We start from the raw sequence: 8223 nt of genomic DNA, 5'->3' as shown, positions 1-8223 counted from the left end.
AGATCTAACATAAAAGGGCTTAAGCTAAACAGGAAAATAAAGATTTAAATTTTGAATAAATAGGATTTGCAATCAGAGTTTTAAATGAAAATAAAATATCGGCTATCCTAGAATCTGATTTTAAACTTCCTAGTGTTGGGTGATTAGAAATAGAACCATCTTTCATATATATGTATGTTATAATGAGCTGTTGAGGTAGAAGTTTTCAAAATATGTTGGCATGGTGACATGGCTTAAAAGAAAATCCATTTCTCCATTTCTTTTTTCAGTTGTTTGGCAGGAGTGGTAGGGACACCATGGACCACTACATACCCAAGGGCATGCCTTATTTCATATGCTAGTAGTCTCAAAGTAGGTTGTACAAGCAGGCGAGATGATCCAGTGGATTATGGGAAGAAAATATTAGAAATTTTAATTTTTCATCTGCAAAAGAGGAATTAAGCTTCACTAATATTTAATAGGTGGACTGACACTGGTGTACACAGTCATTCATAAATCAGATTTTGTGTAATAAAACACAAAACATCCTGAGGAAAAGAATGGGCACTACATGTGTAGAGGAGTTGATGTGGATACCATCGTTATTCTTCATTTTTACTATGTTACAACATTGTAGATTACATTAATGCCTCCATCACCTTTCAGAAAATGGAATTGTCACTTTAAATATTAGCATCAAGACCACACATTATTAGGTATATAACCAATCACAATTAAGGTTAGACGTTAACAGGCTACTTTCACCAGCCGTAGCTCCAATCCTTGGGATCCTGGTGTCTTACAAGCCTTCTTGATTAGAAATAACACAGTATACTAATGTGTTTTTGCAGTGACTAGGAAGAATGAGCATGTTTTCTTCAGTGGCAGTTAGAAGAAACTACGGTTTGAAGATGACTGGAATTCCACTCTTTAACACGTAGAGAAAATAAAGGCAGGCCTGACAGTCTCAAAACTTACAAAATGGAAGAAAGGCAAAATTATTTACATCCACATCTATTTGTAAATTTTTAAACATTTTAGTATTTTTTATATTTAAAACAAAAAGTCTTCACCAGAAGCAAGTAAATCAAGCAGAACTTCTGAAAATGGTAACCATCTCAACTATCGAAGACATTTGTGAGACCGTAAGATCGTGCTAAACGTCTCAAGTCCAATCATGTCCTACATTATTTCAAATCTATTAAATTGCTTTCCAGTACCTTTCAATAGAATAAATTGTGCTTTGCCTTGAATTTAAGAAAAAACATAGCTTCCTATATATTTTTCTGAAACAAATACAATTTTCATTTTGTAAATATATAATACTAAAAATCAAACTTCCGGGGGCTGGCCAGGTGGTCTCGTGGTTAAGTTCGCACGTTCCGCTTCCGCAGCCTGGGGTCTGCAGGTTCGGATTCTGGGCGCTGACCAACGGCACTGCTTATCAAGCCATGCTGTGGCTTATCTCCCCATATAAAGTAGAAGAAAATGGGCACGGATGTTAGCCCAGGGCCAATCTTCCTCAGCAAAAAGAGGAGGATTGGCATCAATTGTTAGCTCAGGGCTAATCTTCCTCACAAAAAAAAAAAAAAATCAAACTTCCTTGAAAATTCAGCAACTTAAGAGTTTAAACCCAATAAGTCAAATCTACTGGCTAAATTCACTCAGTAATATAGCCAAACATAGTGAAATTTGTTAGGTTCTAACAGCTTCTGTGTCCTCAATAAAATACTAGTTTGCAAATTAGTCAACAGTGGTCCTTAATAGCAATAAAAACTAACTTACTCATTTAAGAATTCTATCAGAGCTCCAAATATTATCCCACAGATTAGAAAATGTTAATAGTTGGTAAAGGAAATTGGAAGTTGTTTTCCCCCTGGATTAGTTTTCCATACTTATAGTTATTAATATTCTTAAGCCATGTTGAAAGAAATTATTTGTAGGTAAATCTTTCATCAACCACCTCCAAGAAAGTGTTTCACCCCCAAAAAGCCAGTTGTGAACAATCTTGAGTCACTATTCCTTGAATTTCAGATGACAGGCTACCCCAGACTCTGCTTTTATAAATGATAAAAGTGATAGCTGCCACTTACTGAACATTTATTAAATACCAGGCACTATGCTAAACATTTCAGATAGCCTATGATCACATCCCTATGAGGTAGGTTTACTATTTCTAACTCACAGATAAGGAAAATGAGGCTCAAATTGTTGAACTAAGCTACATATAGGTGGCTGAGCCAGCATTTGAATCAATTCAGATTCTAGAGTCCATGTTTGTAAATAATATGGTATAGTGCTTTCTATTTGAGAAACATCTTCCAACCCATGAACCACTCTCTGTTATCTCCCACCTGAGAGAACATACCAAAGGACTCAGCAAAATGTCCTGTAAAATGAGGGAAATGATTGATTTTTGTCCTAGTAATGTATGACACATTTTTTTTCCAAATTTGTATCATGGAACACCACTAACTTTTCTGAAGCTAATGCAATCCACAAATCTGGCAAATAAAAATTCACTAGTAAGATTAAAGTGTCACCTTAGGAATTCTGGCTTGGTTAAATGCCATCAAACCCTCCCTTCATTGATAATCTTTTTGTGATGGTAAACAATGCAAGTGCAGTAGCAATTTATCGAGATCCAGATTGTATTTATGATTTAAATGGTAAAAATAATTCCTTCATCTTTTATTTATTGGAGTAAAGAATATACCTTATTTTTGTTTCTCCTCAGACCTTGCATGAAATTGACACTCAACAAATACTTGCTGAATAAATGAGTGAACCCTCATCCTCTCTCACCCACACCTTATAGAATCTTCCCCAACTACTCCAATTCCCATGGGTTTCCTACTAGTCCTCATTTTTCAGTGTTTGGTGCCTTGAGGAGATAAATATTTTCCTTAGTTTTACAATGGTTGGGAAAGAAAAAGGAGTAGAATAATCGCCTCATTCGGTCTGTATTCCTTTTCTTTTTTTTTTATTTTTTTTATTTATTTATTTTTCCCCTAAAGCCCCAAGCGATAGTTGTAAGTCATAGTTGCACATTCTTCTAGTTGCTGTATGTGGGACGCGGCCTCAGCATGGCCGGAGAAGCAGTGCGTCTGTGCGCGTCCGGGATACGAACTCGGGCAGCCTGCATCGGAGCGCACGCACTTAACCGCTAAGCCACGGGGCCGGCCCTGTATTTCTTTTCACTCAGATTCCACACCACATCATTTAATTAACTTTTTACTGACACTGCTTTCTCATGGTTCCATAGGTTGCTTGTCCTCCCTAATAAGAGTACAGTGTCTGTGTCTCCTCCTGTTTTATTTTCCCCACTTGCGGGCAGTGACTGAAGTGAAGTGCCTGATCTCTAAGGTCAAGAAAACAATTGAATTTTCAGTCTCCAACTCCATAAGCTGAAAACATTCCAGTTCTGAGGCTCAGAACTGCTCAAAGAAAGAGTCAAACATGGTTCTCTGTGAAGAACATAATTCCCAGTCATGTCTTTCCTCAGAGTAATATTCATAAAATCAGTTCTCACAATTTCTTTGACATACTTTGTTGCTAAAGCCAAACAAATGAGCAAGAAGCTTTCATAAGCCTTTGCTAACGTCAGATATGAAATGTGTTGAATCTGAAGCACTTACAGGTCATGAAACTTTAGTGCCATGGCCCCAGAAGACAGGCATAAAGCACTCTTTGTGAATTGCTCTGCTTTTTAAGGCCTATCTGGCCTCTGAACAAGCTACATTTTGCAAAACATCAGGCTTTGCATGAAAATCAAGATTCCCACATTGGGAGTCAATTGGAAGATCTACTCATCAGCATGCTACTGGCAGCTGAAGGTTCAGGAAAGTGTCAAAAGGGCAACCTTCACATAAATGGAACTCAGAAACAAACAGAACTCATCTTGGCACCAGCTAAGTGCATTTATTAAAAAAAACAGAATTATCTGTTTACTGAGGTAGAGGAGGGAAAATTCACTGATTTGTCCATAAGCAATGAAGTGATATTTTCACTTTCGTAAAATTAATCTCAAAGGCATTGGACCTAAAGAGACTGCCTGTTAACGATCTCTTATCAAAAGCAAAATTTCACTATATCTGCACCTTTATTCAAATTGTCATATACTTTAAAGAATTGATATCCTCCCTTCTATCCCTCCAAGACTAATAACCCCTTTTCTCCTTTAACTCCTGTGTAGTTGCTGAAGAGTTTACTTCCATCTTCAGCGTCCTCGGGCTTCATAATGAGCCAAGAAATTCCAATGAGAATGAATGCAAGTTGTCTGGCAGCTCCTGGGCAGCCAGGGTGGTCCCTTGGGAAAAGATGCCCTCAAAGCTGGTCCCCTAAGTCAGTAAACAGTTAAAAACAAGGCCTTTGGTCCTCCTAAACCAACACCCCTGTTCCCTTTCATTAGAGTCCTGCTGATAATCGTCCTGGGAATATAAAGAGGGATATGAAAAATAACAAACATGGGGAAATTGTAAGTCACCCAGCCCAGAGATCACTTCCAGGCTTCCTCCACTCAATCACTTATTACTCAATTCATTTATTCAACAGTTATGCACTGAAAGCCCAATAGGGCCAAGGACTGATATGATGCTGAACAAAATAGACAGTCTTTGCCCTGTTAAAGCCTTATTCTAGTGAGGAGACAGCATCAACAATTATATGTAACTGTTATGGACTGAATTATGTCCACCGCCCCCCCAATTCATATTTGAAGCTCTAACCCCCAACATGACTGTATTTGGAGATAAAGCCTTTAAGGAGGTAATTAAGGTTAACTGAGGTCCTAAGTGTGGAGCTCTAATCAGACGGGATTGGTATCCTTATAAGAAGAGGGAGAGAAGCAGAGAGCTCTCTCTCTCTCTCTCTATGCACACACAGAGAAGAGGCCATGTGATGACAAAACTAGAAGGCAGCCTTCTACAGGCCAGGAAAAGAGGCCTCACAAGAAACCAAACCTGATGGCCTCTTGATCTTGGACTTCTAGCCTCCAGAATTGTGAGAAAATAAATTTCTGTTATTTAAGCCACCTAGTCTGTGGTATTTTGTTATGGCAGCCTGAGCAGACTTATACAGTAGCATAATGTTGGGTAATGATAAGAACCATGAAGAAAATAAAGTACGGCATAGAGATAGATAATAACAGAGTGGAGAGCAATGTTGAATATGGTGACTAGGAAAGGCCACTGGGGAAGACCATTCCAGGCTGAAATATTTCTGGGGGAATTAATTCCCTAACATAGGAACAAAACTGAGACATGAGAAATAGCCAGAAAGCCTGTGCAGCCCAAGCACATTAGGCAGGGTACAAAGAAAAGGAAATGGAAACAGAGAGGAAACCAGGGGCCAGATCATTAGGGCAATGCAGGCCATGGCAAGGACTTCAGATTTTGGTCTAAGTGGGATGGAAAGCCACTAGAAGGTTTTAAGCAGGAGAGTGACAAATATGATTTACCTTAAGAGGGTCACAGTCACACAGGAAGGAGACTATAGAAGAGAAAGATTGGAAGCTGGGAAAACAGTTATGAGGCTGGTTTAATACTCCAGGTGAAAGATGATGGGGGCATGGGCTAGAGGGGATGAGGATGGAAGAGGTGAGAAACAGTTGGATTCAGAGTATATTTTCAAGATAATTCAGGATTTGTCAATAGATTGGAAGTGGTGTGCAAGAGAAAAAAAACAGCCAAGGACACCAAACTCAGCTGTGCAACTGGGAAATTGTGGTGCCATTCACTGAGATGATGAAACAGCAGGAGGCACGAGTTTGGTGGGGAGCAGGGTTGAATCAAGAGTTCAGTTTTGTGCGTGTTAAAATCTGAGATGCCTGTTAGACAGCCAAGTGGAGATGCTGAATAGGCAATTGGATAGCCCAGCATGGAGTTCAGGGAGAGGTTAGGATTAGAGATGTAAAATTGAGTGTCATTAGCATTTAAATGGTATTGAAGGCCAGAAGACTAAATATCATCATAATTACTGCCAGCATCTGCTTCTCAATTTACAGATCCATCTTTAGGGGTGGGGGAGGAAGTAGGGAGCTATTTTCCTATCTTTTTGCTCCTCCTTTCCCATTTTCACCCCCTCCAAGATTACCCCATCTGGCTTCAAGCGGACATTGTCTTCGATCCTGGAAGGGACTTTGGCTCTTCTGCATCTCATCACTTTGGGGCCGGTGCAGCTGGACTGGTGCACACTGAAGCACATTCTCCAGCTGTCTGCCAAGGCAGAGTCCTCCCACCGGTGGAGCTTGGCTGCTTTGCCCGTGGTTCTAAGTTCAGTCTATGCCTGGCCTCTCTATAAAGCCTGGATTCCTGATGGAGATGAGCAGCCCCCCACCCAACCCATGGCAATTTGCTTGCCTCTCTTCTCACCATCCCACAGGCCTGGTGTCTTCACTGACTCTTAGCCTTCCTTCTTCAACTCCAGAAGGAGAGCAGTGGGGCAAGTCTCTTTTAAGGACCATAGGCCTCTTTCCTTAATGGAAAATAAAACAACTGGTTTTAGAGAATAAGGGAGAAAAAGCATGTCTCTCTGGCAGTCAGAACTCCCACTATTGTTTCCATGTATACGGTGCCACTGAACTGTGAATGAAGAGAATGGCCTTGAAAGGGGAGACTCCACAACCTGGCCTGGCTAGATTATAAAAACTTATTTAAGAATGAGGTGTAACCACAAACCAGATCTGGAGGGAACCTGAGACTGCCAGCACCCAAGAAGTGCTACTGGTGGCCTGGAGGAGAGATCTGCAAACAGGTGTGAGTATCCAGAGCGTGAAAAAGGGAAGTGGTTTACAGATGCTCATTTTCAGGTCCCTAACACTGAGCTGTTTGAGAACGCTACTGTGCCTTCCTCTTCAGGACCGCATGCCGCTTTTTCTTTGCCGCTGCCGTTTCATTTCTGCCCCCTTCCCACTTTAGAAAAGAATTCCCACCTGGAATCTTATGAGGCCATTGCTCCTGATGTAAAGACTTGCTAACCAAGGAACTATTCAAAATATTCGTTTCAAAGAAGGATCCTTAAATTATTTATTAAGGGACCATAATTTGTGTCTTTCCCTAGCTTATACACACCATGTATCACCAATGCTAAGATATTCATTTTTTTCACATTGTAACCTCTCTGAAATTGGTATATGTTACCATCGTGTAAGCCCAGTGGTGTTCTCATTACCTGCACATGTGCAATATCAACAGCACCACAAGCAAACCTTGTGGAAAGGGTGTCAGCATATTGGAGCTAAGAGTGGAGCACTCTTATCTCCTAAGAAGCAGAGGTGTGGGGAGAAGGTAGAGAGGGGGTGATGAATCAGATGAGGTTAACAATGTTCCTAAAGCAGGAGACCAAAGAGGACTAGCTCTCTAGGTCACGCAGATGAGTTTCTAAATTTAAACCTACAACCCAGGGATACACTCCTTGTTGCCAATTCACTTTTGACTCCTACAAAGGCTTCTGTGAGGGCAGTCTGTACGGAAACACTTTCTTCCCAGCTCTGTTCCTTGTTTGCTAGGTTGCCTTGAGGCACTCTTCCTCTACATTGCTTCCCTTGAACAGATAGAGGTTTGGGAATAATTACAACAGTATTTATAAAATGAATCTGCTCTTCAAACGTTTGATGATGTGATCATTTCAACAGAAAAAAATAAAAGGTAAAACATGTCCCTTCTGATTATATCTATGTACAAATGCATGTTTATATAGTAATCAAGTTCAGAAATGAATTTTGAGTAATATCAACAATCTTCTTTTTTTTTTTTTTTGTGAGGGAGATCAGCCCTGAGCTAACATCTGTGCTAATCCTCCTCTTTTTGCTGAGGAAGACCCGCTCTGAGCTAACATCTGTTGCCAATCCTCCTCCTTTTTTTTCCCCCCCCAAAGCCCCAGCGGATAGTTGTATGTCATAGTTGCACATCCTTCTAGTTGCTGTATGTGGGACACAGCCTCAGCATGGCCGGAGAAGCGGTGCGTCGGTGCGCGCCCGGGATCCGAACCCGGGCTGCCAGTAGCGGAGCACGCGCACTTAACTGCTAAGCCACGGGGCTGGCCCCTCAACAATCTTCTTTATTGAATTTTTAAAAATACTCCCATAGAAACTCTCCTAACTAACCTCCACTTTAACAATCCAGCAACCAACAAGTTCTCTCTTCCTTCTGTAAACTATTCTGCAGAGTGCCCATGCTCACTGCATGCCAGTGGACTACTCTCTATGTAAAAGCACTTTTGCTGCCATCTCTCGCAGGATCAATC

This window comes from Diceros bicornis, chromosome 12 (genome assembly GCF_020826845.1).
Source record: "Diceros bicornis minor isolate mBicDic1 chromosome 12, mDicBic1.mat.cur, whole genome shotgun sequence".
NCBI classification, from domain to species: domain Eukaryota; kingdom Metazoa; phylum Chordata; class Mammalia; order Perissodactyla; family Rhinocerotidae; genus Diceros; species Diceros bicornis.
This window is presented reverse-complemented; position numbering follows the sequence as displayed.